The 13,293-nt window shown below is 27.8% G+C and overlaps 1 protein-coding gene across 3 annotated transcripts in view; it reads right to left on the minus strand.

Moving 5' to 3' along the window:
- Positions 1-13,293, minus strand: part of LOC118401738 (V-type proton ATPase subunit H-like) — a 125,121-nt gene that overhangs the window by 57,743 nt on the left and 54,085 nt on the right. The window lies entirely within an intron of this gene.

The following is a 13,293-nucleotide window of genomic DNA, read 5'->3' on the forward strand; positions in this document are numbered from 1 at the left end:
TAGTATTAGATGTAGTAACAGTATTAGATGTAGTAATGGTATTACCAGAGACTAGTAGTATGGTATTAGATGTAGTAATGGTATTAGATGTAGTAATGGTATTAGATGTAGTAATAGTAGATGTAGTAATGGTATTAGATGTAGTAAATAGTTAGATGTAGTAATGGTATTAGATGTAGTAATGGACTAGTAGTAATTAGATGTAGTAATAGTACCCAGACTAGTAGTAATGGTATTAGATGTAGTAAATTAGATGTAGTAATGGTATTAGATGTAGTAATGGTATTAGATGTAGTAATTAGATGTAGTAATGGTATTAGATGTAGTAATAGTATTAGATGTAGTAACAGTATTAGATGTAGTAATAGTACCCAGAGACTAGTAGTAATGGTATTAGATGTAGTAATAGTATTAGATGTAGTAATGGTATTAGATGTAGTAATGGTATTAGATGTAGTAATAGTATTAGATGTAGTAATAGTATTAGATGTAGTAATAGTACCCAGAGACTAGTAGTAATGGTATTAGATGTAGATGTAGAGTAGTAATGGTATTAGATGTAGTAATAGTATTAGATGTAGTAACAGTATTAGATGTAGTAATGGTATTAGATAGTAGTAATGGTATTAGATGTAGTAATGGTATTAGATGTAGTAATGGTATTAGATGTAGTAATGTACAGACGCAGAGTAAGTAATGGTATTAGATGTAGTAATAGTACCCAGAGACTAGTAGTAATGGTATTAGATAGTAATAGTATTAGATAGTATTAGATGTAGTAATAGTACCCAGAGACTAGTAGTAATGGTATTAGATGTAGTAATAGTATTAGATGTAGTAATGGTATTAGATGTAGTAATGGTATTAGATGTAGTAATAGTATTAGATGTAGTAATAGTATTAGATGTAGTAATAGTACCCAGAGACTAGTAGTAATGGTATTAGATGTAGTAATGGTATTAGATGTAGTAATAGTATTAGATGTAGTAATGGTATTAGATGTAGTAATAGTATTAGATGTAGTAATGGTATTAGATGTAGTAATAGTACCCAGAGACTAGTAGTAATGGTATTAGATGTAGTAATAGTATCCAGAGACTGGTAGTAATGGTATTAGATGTAGTAATGGTATTAGATGTAGTAATGGTATTAGATGTAGTAATAGTATTAGATGTAGTAATGGTATTAGATGTAGTAATGGTATTAGATGTAGTAAGTAATGGTATTAGATGTAGTAATGGTATTAGATGTAGTAATGGTATTAGATGTAGTAACAGTATTAGATGTAGTAATGGTATTAGATGTAGTAAATGGACTATTAGATGGTATTAATGGTATTAGATGTAGTAATGGTATTAGATGTAGTAATAGTATTAGATGTGTAATGGTATTAATGGTATTAGATGTAGTAATAGCATTAGATAGTAGTAATGGTATTAGATGTAGTAATAGGTATTAGATGTAGTAATGGTATTAGATTAGTAATAGTACCCAGAGACTAGTAGTAATGGTATTAGATGTAGTAATAGTACCCAGAGACTAGTAGTAATGGTATTAGATGTAGTAATAGTACCCAGAGATAGTAGTAATGGTATTAGATGTAGTAATGGTATTAGATGTAGTAATAGTATTAGATGTAGTAATGGTATTAGATGTAGTAATAGTATTAGATGTAGTAATGGTATTAGATGTAGTAATGGTATTAGATATTAGACCCAGAGACTAGAGTAGTAATGGTATTAGATGTAGTAATAGTAGATCCAGTAAGACTAGTAAGTAATGTAGTAATAGTAGATGTAGTAATGGTATTAGATAGTAGATTAGATAGTAATGGTATTAGATGTAGTAATGGTATTAGATGTAGTAATGGTATTAGATGTAGTAATAGTATTAGATGTAGTAATGGTATTAGATGTAGTAATGGTATTAGATGTAATAGTATTAATGGTATTAGATGTAGTAATAGTAGTAAGAGATGTAGTAATGGTATTAATGGTAATTAGATGTAGTAATAGTACCCAGAGACTAGTAGTAATGGTATTAGATGTAGTAATAGTATTAGATGTAGTAATGGTATTAGATGTAGTAATGGTATTAGATGTAGTAATTATTAGATGTAGTAATGGTATTAGATGTAGTAATAGTACCCAGAGAGTAATGGTATTAGATGTAGTAATAGTATTAGATGTAGTAATGGTATTAGATGTAGTAATAGTATTAGATGTAGTAATGGTATTAGATGTAGTAATGGTATTAGATGTAGTAATGGTATTAGATGTAGTAATGGTATTAGATGTACCCAGAGACTAGTAGTAATGGTATTAGATGTAGTAATAGTACCCAGACCCAGAGACTAGTAGTAATGGTATTAGATGTAGTAATAGTATTAGATGTAGTAATGGTATTAGATGTAGTAATAGTATTAGATGTAGTAATGGTATTAGATGTAGTAATAGTACCCAGAGACTAGTAGTAATGGTATTAGATGTAGTAATGGTATTAGATGTAGTAATGGTATTAGATGTAGTAATGGTATTAGATGTAGTAATGGTATTAGATGTAGTAATGGTATTAGATGTAGTAATGGTATTAGATGTAGTAATGGTATTAGATGTAGTAATAGTATTAGATGTAGTAATAGTATTAGATGTAGTAATGGTATTAGATGTAGTAATGGTATTAGATGTAGTAATGGTATTAGATGTAGTAATGGTATTAGATGTAGTAATGGTATTAGATGTAGTAATAGTATCCAGAGAGTAATGGTATTAGATGTAATGGTATTAGATGTAGTAATGGTATTAGATGTAGTAAATGGTATTAGATGTAGTAATAGTATTAGATGTAGTAGTAATGGTATTAGATGTAGTAATGGTATTAGATGTAGTAATGGTATTAGATGTAGTAATGGTATTAGATGTAGTAATGGTATTAGATGTAGTAATAGTACCCAGAGACTAGTAGTAATGGTATTAGATGTAGTAATAGTATCCAGACTAGTAGTAATGGTATTAGATGTAGTAATAGTATTAGATGTAGTAATGGTATTAGATGTAGTAATGGTATTAGATGTAGTAATGGTATTAGATGTAGTAGTATTAATGGCATTACCCAGAGACTAGTAGTAATGGTATTAGATGTAGTAATGGTATTAGATGTAGTAATGGTATTAGATGTAGTAATGGTATTAGATGTAGTAATGGTATTAGATGTAGTAATGGTATTAGATGTAGTAATGGTATTAGATGTAGTAATGGTATTAGATGTAGTAATAGTATTAGATGTAGTAATGGTATTAGACTAGTAGTAATGGTATTAGATGTAGTAATAGTATTAGATGTAGTAATGGTATTAGATGTAGTAATGGTATTAGATGTAGTAATGGTATTAGATGTAGTAATGGTATTAGATGTAGTAATAGTATTAGAGACTAGTAATGGATTAGATGTAGTAATGGTATTAGATGGTATTAGAGATGTAGTAACAGTATTAGATGTAGTAATAGTACCCAGAGACTAGTAATGGTATTAGTAGTAATGGTATTAGATGTAGACTAATGGTATTAGATGTAGTAATGGTATTAGATGTAGTAATGGTATTAGTATATTAGATGTAGTAATGGTATTAGATGTAGTAATAGTACCCAGAGACTAGTAGTAATGGTATTAGATGTAGTAATAGTATTAGATGTAGTAATGGTATTAGATGTAGTAATAGTACCCAGATAGTAATGGTATTAGATGTAGTAATAGTATTAGATGTAGTAATGGTATTAGATGTAGTAATGGTATTAGATGTAGTAATAGTAGATGTAGTAATAGTATTAGATGTAGTAATGGTATTAGAGATGTAGTAATGGTATTAGATGTAGTAATAGTATTAGATGTAGTAATGGTATTAGATGTAGTAATGGTATTAGATGTAGTAATAGTATTAGATGTAGTAATGGTATTAGATGTAGTAATGGTATTAGATGTAGTAATGGTATTAGATGTAGTAAATTAGAGTAGTAATAGTATTAGAGTAGTAATGGTATTAGATGTAGTAATAGTACCCAGAGACTAGTAGTAATGGTATTAGATGGTATTAGATGTAGTAATAGTATTAGATGTAGTAATGGTATTAGATGTAGTAATGGTATTAGATGTAGTAATAGTATTAGATGTAGTAATAGTACCCAGAGACTAGTAGTAATGGTATTAGATGTAGTAATGGTATTAGATGTAGTAAGATTAGATGTAGTAATAGTATTAGATGTAGTAATGGTATTAGATGTAGTAATGGTATTAGATGTAGTAAGTATTAGATGTAGTAATGGTATTAGATGTAGTAATAGTATTAGATGTAGTAACTAGATGTAGTAATGGTATTAGATGTAGTAATGGTATTAGATGTAGTAATAGTATGTAGATGGTATGTAGTAAGTATTAGATGTAGTAATGGTATTAGATGTAGTAATGGTATTAGATGTAGTAATGGTATTAGATGTAGTAATGGTATTAGATGTAGTAATGGTATTAGATGTAGTAATGGTATTAGATGTAGTAATGGTATTAGATGTAGTAATGGTATTAGATGTAGTAATGGTATTAGATGTAGTAATGGTATTAGATGTAGTAATGGTATTAGATGTAGTAATGGTATTAGATGTAGTAATAGTATTAGATGTAGTAATGGTATTAGATGTAGTAATGGTATTAGATGTAGTAATGGTATTAGATGTAGTAATGGTATTAGATGTAGTAATGGTATTAGATGTAGTAATAGTACCCAGAGACTAGTAGTAATGGTATTAGATGTAGTAATAGTACCCAGAGACTAGTAGTAATGGTATTAGATGTAGTAATAGTATTAGATGTAGTAATGGTATTAGATGTAGTAATGGTATTAGATGTAGTAATGGTATTAGATGTAGTAATGGTATTAGATGTAGTAATAGTATTAGATGTAGTAATAGTATTAGATGTAGTAATAGTACCCAGAGACTAGTAGTAATGGTATTAGATGTAGTAATGGTATTAGATGTAGTAATAGTATTAGATGTAGTAATAGTATTAGATGTAGTAATGGTATTAGATGTAGTAATAGTATTAGATGTAGTAATGGTATTAGATGCAGTAATAGTACCCAGAGACTAGTAGTAATGGTATTAGATGTAGTAATAGTATCCAGAGACTGGTAGTAATAGTATTAGATGTAGTAATAGTATTAGAGACTAGTAAATGGTATTAGATGTAGTAATAGTATTAGATAGTAGTAATGGTATTAGATGTAGTAATGGTATTAGATGTAGATGTAGACTAATGGTATTAGATGTAGTAATGGTATTAGATGTAGTAATAGTATTAGATGTAGTAATGGTATTAGATGTAGTAATGGTATTAGATGTAGTAATGGTATTAGATGTAGTAATGGTATTAGATGTAGTAATAGTATTAGATGTAGTAATGGTATTAGATGTAGTAATAGTACCCAGAGACTAGTAGTAATGGTATTAGATGTAGTAATAGTATTAGATGTAGTAATGGTATTAGATGTAGTAATAGTATTAGATGTAGTAATGGTATTAGATGTAGTAATAGTACCCAGAGACCAGTAGTAATGGTATTAGATGTAGTAATAGTACCCAGAGACTAGTAGTAATGGTATTAGATGTAGTAATACTAGATGTAGTAATGGTATTAGATGTAGTAATAGTACCCAGAGACTAGTAGTAATGGTATTAGATGTAGTAATAGTACCCAGAGTAGTAATAGTATTAGACTAGTAGTAAGTAGAGTAGTAATGGTATTAGATGTAGTAATAGTATTAGATGTAGTAATGGTATTAGATGTAGTAATAGTATTAGATGTAGTAATAGTATTAGATGTAGTAATGGTATTAGATGTAGTAATAGTATTAGATGTAGTAATAGTATTAGATGTAGTAATGGTATTAGATGTAGTAATGGTATTAGATGTAGTATGGTATTATAGATGTAGTAATAGTATTAGATGTAGTAATTAGATGTAGTAATGGTATTAGATGTAGTAATAGTATTAGATGTAGTAATGGTATTAGATGTAGTAATGGTATTAGATGTAGTAATGGTATTAGATGTAGTAATGGTATTAGATGTAGTAATGGTATTAGATGTAGTAATGGTATTAGATGTAGTATTATAGTAATAGTACCCAGAGACTAGTAGTAATGGTATTAGATGTAGTAATAGTATAGATGTAGTAATAGTATTAGATGTAGTAAGAGTATTAGATGTAGTAATAGTATTAGATGTAGTAAGTATTAGTAATGGTATTAGATGTAGTAATGGTATTAGATGAGTAATGGTAGTAGATGCAGTAGATGTAGTAATGGTATTAGATAGTAATGGTATTAGATGTAGTAATGTACCCAGAGATAGTAGTAATGGTATTAGATGTAGTAATAGTATTAGATGTAGTAATGGTATTAGATGTAGTAATGGTATTAGATGTAGTAATAGTATTAGATGTAGTAATGGTATTAGATGTAGTAATGGTATTAGATGTAGTAATGGTATTAGATGTAGTAATGGTATTAGATGTAGTAATGGTATTAGATGTAGTAATGGTATTAGATGTAGTAATGGTATTAGATGTAGTAATAGTATTAGATGTAGTAATGGTATTAGATGTAGTAATAGTACCCAGATAGATGGTATTAGATGTAGTAATGGTATTAGATGTAGTAATGGTATTAGATGTAGTAATGGTATTAGATGTAGTAATGGTATTAGATGTAGTAATGTAGTAATTAGATGTAGTAATAGTACCCAGAGACTAGTAGTAATGGTATTAGATGTAGTAATAGTATGTAGAGATTAGATGTAGTAATAGTATTAGATAGGTATTAGATTAGTAATGGTATTAGATGTAGTAATGGTATTAGATGTAGTAATGGTATTAGATGTAGTAATAGTATTAGATGTAGTAATAATTAGATGTAGTAATACCCCAGAGACTAGTAGTAATGGTATTAGATAGTAAGTAATAAGTATTAGATGTAGTAATGGTATTAGACCAGAGTAATGGTATTAGATGTAGTAATGGTATTAGATGTAGTAATGGTATTAGATGTAGTAATGGTATTAGATGTAGTAATGGTATTAGATGTAGTAATAGTATTAGATGTAGTAATGGTATTAGAGTAGTAAGAGTATTAGATAGTAGTAATGGTATTAGATGTAGTAATAGTATTAGATGTAGTAATAGTATTAGATGTAGTAATGGTATTAGATGTAGTAATGGTATTAGATGTAGTAATAGTATTAGATGTAGTAATGGTATTAGATGTAGTAATAGTACCCAGAGACTAGTAGTAATGGTATTAGATGTAGTAATAGTACCCAGAGACTAGTAGTAATGGTATTAGATGTAGTAATAGTATCCAGAGACTGGTAGTAATAGTATTAGATGTAGTAATAGTATTAGATGTAGTAATGGTATTAGATGTAGTAATGGTATTAGATGTAGTAATGGTATTAGATGTAGTAATGGTATTAGATGTAGTAATGGTATTAGATGTAGTAATGGTATTAGATGTAGTAATGGTATTAGATGTAGTAATGGTATTAGATGTAGTAATGGTATTAGATGTAGTAATGGTATTAGATGTAGTAATGGTATTAGATGTAGTAATGGTATTAGATGTAGTAATGGTATTAGATGTAGTAATGGTATTAGATGTAGTAATGGTATTAGATGTAGTAATAGTACCCAGAGACTAGTAGTAATGGTATTAGATGTAGTAATAGTATTAGATGTAGTAATGGTATTAGATGTAGTAATGGTATTAGATGTAGTAATAGTATTAGATGTAGTAATAGTATTAGATGTAGTAATAGTACAGAGACTAGTAGTAAGAGATTAGAGTAGTAATGGTATTAGATGTAGTAATGGTACCCAGTATTAGATGTAGTAATAGTATTAGTAGTAATGGTATTAGATGTAGTAATAGTATTAGATGTAGTAATGGTATTAGATGTAGTAATAGTATTAGATGTAGTAATAGTATTAGATGTAGTAATGGTATTAGATGTAGTAATAGTATTAGATGTAGTAATAGTATCAGATGTAGTATTAGATGTAGTAATAGTATTAGATGTAGTAATAGTATTAGATGTAGTAATGGTATTAGATGTAGTAATAGTATTAGATGTAGTAATAGTATTAGATGTAGTAATGGTATTAGATGTAGTAATAGTATTAGATGTAGTAATGGTATTAGATGTAGTAATAGTATTAGATGTAGTAATGGTATTAGATGTAGTAATAGTATCCAGAGACTGGTAGTAATAGTATTAGATGTAGTAATAGTATTAGATGTAGTAATGGTATTAGATGTAGTAATGGTATTAGATGTAGTAATGGTATTAGATGTAGTAATGGTATTAGATGTAGTAATAGTACCCAGAGACTAGTAGTAATGGTATTAGATGTAGTAATAGTACCCAGAGACTAGTAGTAATGGTATTAGATGTAGTAATAGTACCCAGAGACTAGTAGTAATGGTATTAGATGTAGTAATAGTACCCAGAGACTAGTAGTAATGGTATTAGATGTAGTAATAGTATTAGATGTAGTAATGGTATTAGATGTAGTAATAGTATTAGATGTAGTAATAGTATTAGATGTAGTAATAGTACCCAGAGACCAGTAGTAATAGTATTAGATGTAGTAATAGTATCCAGAGACTGGTAGTAATAGTATTAGATGTAGTAATGGTATTAGATGTAGTAATGGTATTAGATGTAGTAATGGTATTAGATGTAGTAATGGTATTAGATGTAGTAAGATGTAGAATAGTAGTAATAGATGTAGTATTAGATGTAGTAATGGTATTAGATGTAGTAATAGTATTAGAGTAGTAATGGTATTAGATGTAGTAATAGTATTAGATGTAGTAACAGTATTAGATGTAGTAATAGTACCCAGAGACTAGTAGTAATGGTATTAGATGTAGTAATAGTATTAGATGTAGTAATAGTACCCAGAGACTAGTAGTAATGGTATTAGATGTAGTAATAGTATTAGATGTAGTAATGGTATTAGATGTAGTAATGGTATTAGATGTAGTAATAGTATTAGATGTAGTAATAGTATTAGATGTAGTAATAGTACCCAGAGACTAGTAGTAATGGTATTAGATGTAGTAATGGTATTAGATGTAGTAATAGTATTAGATGTAGTAATAGTATTAGATGTAGTAATAGTATTAGATGTAGTAATGGTATTAGATGTAGTAATAGTACCCAGAGACTAGTAGTAATGGTATTATTAGATGTAGTAATGGTATTAGATGTAGTAATAGTAGACTAGTAGTAATGGTATTAGATGTAGTAATAGTATTAGATGTAGTAAGTATTAGATGTAGTAATAGTATTAGATGTAGTAATAGTATTAGATGTAGTAATGGTATTAGATGTAGTAATGGTATTAGATGTAGTAATGGTATTAGATGTAGTAATGGTATTAGAGATGTAGTAATGGTATTAGATGTAGTAATGGTATTAGATGTAGTAATGGTATTAGATGTAGTAATGGTATTAGATGTAGTAATGGTATTAGATGTAGTAATGGTATTAGATGTAGTAATGGTATTAGATGTAATAGTAATGGTATTAGATAGTAATGGTAATGGTATTAGATGTAGTAATGGTATTAGATGTAGTAATAGTAATGTAGGTATTAGATGTAGTAATGGTATTAGATGTAGTAATAGTACCCAGAGACTAGTAGTAATGGTATTAGATGTAGTAATAGTATTAGATGTAGTAATGGTATTAGATGTAGTAATGGTATTAGATGTAGTAATAGTATTAGATGTAGTAATAGTATTAGATGTAGTAATAGTATTAGATGTAGTAATAGTATTAGATGTAGTAATAGTACCCAGAGATAGTAGTAATGGTAATATTAGATGTAGTAATAGTATTAGATGTAGTAATAGTATTAATGGTAATGGTATTAGATGTAGTAATGGTATTAGAATAATAGTATTAGATGTAGTAATGGTATTAGATGTAGTAATAGTATTAGATGTAGTAGTAATAGTATTAGATGTAGTAATGGTATTAGATGTAGTAAGTATTAGATGTAGTAATGGTATTAGATGTAGTAATAGTAGTAGTAATGGTATTAGATAGTAATTAGATGTAGTAAAGTATTAGATGTAGTAATAGTATTAGATGTAGTAATAGTAATTAGACTGTAGTAATGGTATTAGATGTAGTAATAGTATTAGATGCAGTAATAATGGTATTAGATGTAGTAATAGTATTAGATAGTAGTAATGGTATTAGATAGTAATAGTATTAGATGTAGTAATAGTACCCAGAGACTAGTAGTAATGGTATTAGATGTAGTAATAGTATTAGATGTAGTAATGGTATTAGATGTAGTAATGGTATTAGATGTAGTAAGTAGTAATGGTATTAGATGTAGTAATAGTATTAGAGAGTAAGTAATGGTATTAGATGTAGTAATGGTATTAGATGTAGTAATGGTATTAGATGTAGTAATAGTATCCAGAGACTGGTAGTAATAGTATTAGATGTAGTAATAGTATTAGATGTAGTAATGGTATTAGATGTAGTAATGGTATTAGATGTAGTAATGGTATTAGTTGTAGTAATGGTATTAGATGTAGTAATAGTATTAGATGTAGTAATAGTATTAGATGTAGTAATGGTATTAGATGTAGTAATGGTATTAGATGTAGTAATGGTATTAGATGTAGTAATGGTATTAGATGTAGTAATAGTATTAGATGTAGTAATAGTATTAGATGTAGTAATAGTATTAGATGTAAGTAATGTAGGTATTAGATGTAATAGTACCCAGAGACTAGTATGGTAATGGTATTAGATGTAGTAATAGTATTAGATGTAGTAACAGTATTAGATGTAGTAATGGTATTAGATGACTAGTAGTAATAGTATTAGATGTAGGTATTAGATAGTAATGGTAGAGATAGTAGTAATGGTATTAGATGTAGTAATAGTATTAGATGTAGTAATGGTATTAGAGTAGTAAATTAGATGTAGTAATAGTATTAGATGTAGTAATGGTATTAGATGTAGTAATAGTATTAGATGTAGTAATAGTATTAGATGTAGTAATGGTATTAGATGTAGTAATGGTATTAGATGTAGTAATGGTATTAGATGTAGTAATGTAGTATTAGATGTAGTAATGGTATTAGATGTAGTAATAGTATTAGATGTAGTAATGGTATTAGATGTAGTAATAGATTAGATGTAGTAATAGTATTAATGGTATTAGATGTAGTAATAGTATTAGATGTAGTAAGTATTAGATGTAGTAATGGTATTAGATGTAGTAATAGTATTAGATGTAGTAATGGTATTAGATGTAGTAATAGTATTAGATGTAGTAATGGTATTAGATGTAGTAATAGTATTAGATGTAGTAATAGTATTAGATGTAGTAATGGTATTAGATGTAGTAATAGTAGATGTAGAGATTAGATGTAGTAATGGTATTAGATGTAGTAATAGATGTATTAGATGTAGTAATGGTATTAGATGTAGTAATAGAGTAGTAAGAGATTAGAGTAGTAATGGTATTAGATGTAGTAATAGTATTAGATGTAATAGTATTAATGTAGTAATGGTTAGATGTAGTAATAGTATTAGATGTAGTAATAGTAGATAGTATTAGATGTAGTAATAGTATGTAGAGATTAGAGTAGTAATGGTATTAGATGTAGTAATAGTATTCCAGAGACTAGTAGTAATAGTATTAGATGTAGTAATGGTATTAGATGTAGTAATGGTATTAGATGTAGTAATGGTATTAGATGTAGTAATGGTATTAGATGTAGTAATGGTATTAGATGTAGTAATAGTATTAGATGTAGTAATAGTATTAGATGTAGTAATGGTATTAGATGTATTAGTAATGGTATTAGATGTAGTAATGGTATTAGATGTAGTAATGGTATTAGATGTAGTAATGGTATTAGATGTAGTAATGTAGTATAGGTATTAGATGTAGATAGTATTAGATGTAGTAATGGTATTAGATGTAGTAATGGTATTAGATGTAGTAATGGTATTAGATGTAGTAATGGTATTAGATGTAGTAATGGTATTAGATGTAGTAATGGTATTAGATGTAGTAATGGTATTAGATGTAGTAATGGTATTAGATAGTAAGTATTAGATGTAGTAATGGTATTAGAGAATGGTATTAGAGTAATGGTATTAGATGTAGTAATAGTACCCAGAGACTAGTAGTAATGGTATTAGATGTAGTAATAGTATTAGATGTAGTAATGGTACCCAGAGACTAGTAGTAATGGTATTATTAGATGTAGTAATGGTAGATGTAGTAAGTATTAGATGTAGTAATGGTATTAGATGTAGTAATAGTATTAGATGTAGTAATAGTATTAGATGTAGTAATGGTATTAGATGTAGTAATGGTATTAGATGTAGTAATGGTATTAGATGTAGTAATGGTATTAGATGTAGTAATGGTATTAGATGTAGTAATGGTATTAGATGTAGTAATGGTATTAGATGTAGTAATGGTATTAGATGTAGTAATGGTATTAGATGTAGTAATGGTATTAGATGTAGTAATGGTATTAGATGTAGTAATGGTATTAGATGTAGTAATGGTATTAGATGTAGTAATAGTATTAGATGTAGTAATGGTATTAGATGTAGTAATGGTATTAGATGTAGTAATGGTATTAGATGTAGTAATAGTATCCAGTATTAGATGTAATTAGATAGTAATGGTATTAGATGTAGTAATGGTATTAGATGTAGTAAAGTATTAGATGTAGTAATGGTATTAGATGTAGTAATGGTATTAGATGTAGTAATGGTATTAGATGTAGTAATGGTATTAGATGTAGTAATGGTATTAGATGTAGTAATGGTATTAGATGTAGTAATGGTATTAGATGTAGTAATGGTATTAGATGTAGTAATAGTACCCAGAGACTAGTAGTAATGGTATTAGATGTAGTAATGGTATTAGATGTAGTAATGGTATTAGATGTAGTAATGGTATTAGATGTAGTAATGGTACCCAGAGACTAGTAGTAATGGTATTAGATGTAGTAATGGTATTAGATGTAGTAATAGTACCCAGAGACTAGTAGTAATAGTATTAGATGTAGTAATGGTATTAGATGTAGTAATGGTACCCAGAGACTAGTAGTAATAGTATTAGATGTAGTAATGGTATTAGATGTAGTAATGGTATTAGATGTAGTAATGGTATTAGATGTAGTAATGGT

This window comes from Oncorhynchus keta, unplaced genomic scaffold (genome assembly GCF_023373465.1).
Source record: "Oncorhynchus keta strain PuntledgeMale-10-30-2019 unplaced genomic scaffold, Oket_V2 Un_contig_1171_pilon_pilon, whole genome shotgun sequence".
Classification (NCBI taxonomy): Eukaryota; Metazoa; Chordata; class Actinopteri; order Salmoniformes; family Salmonidae; genus Oncorhynchus; species Oncorhynchus keta.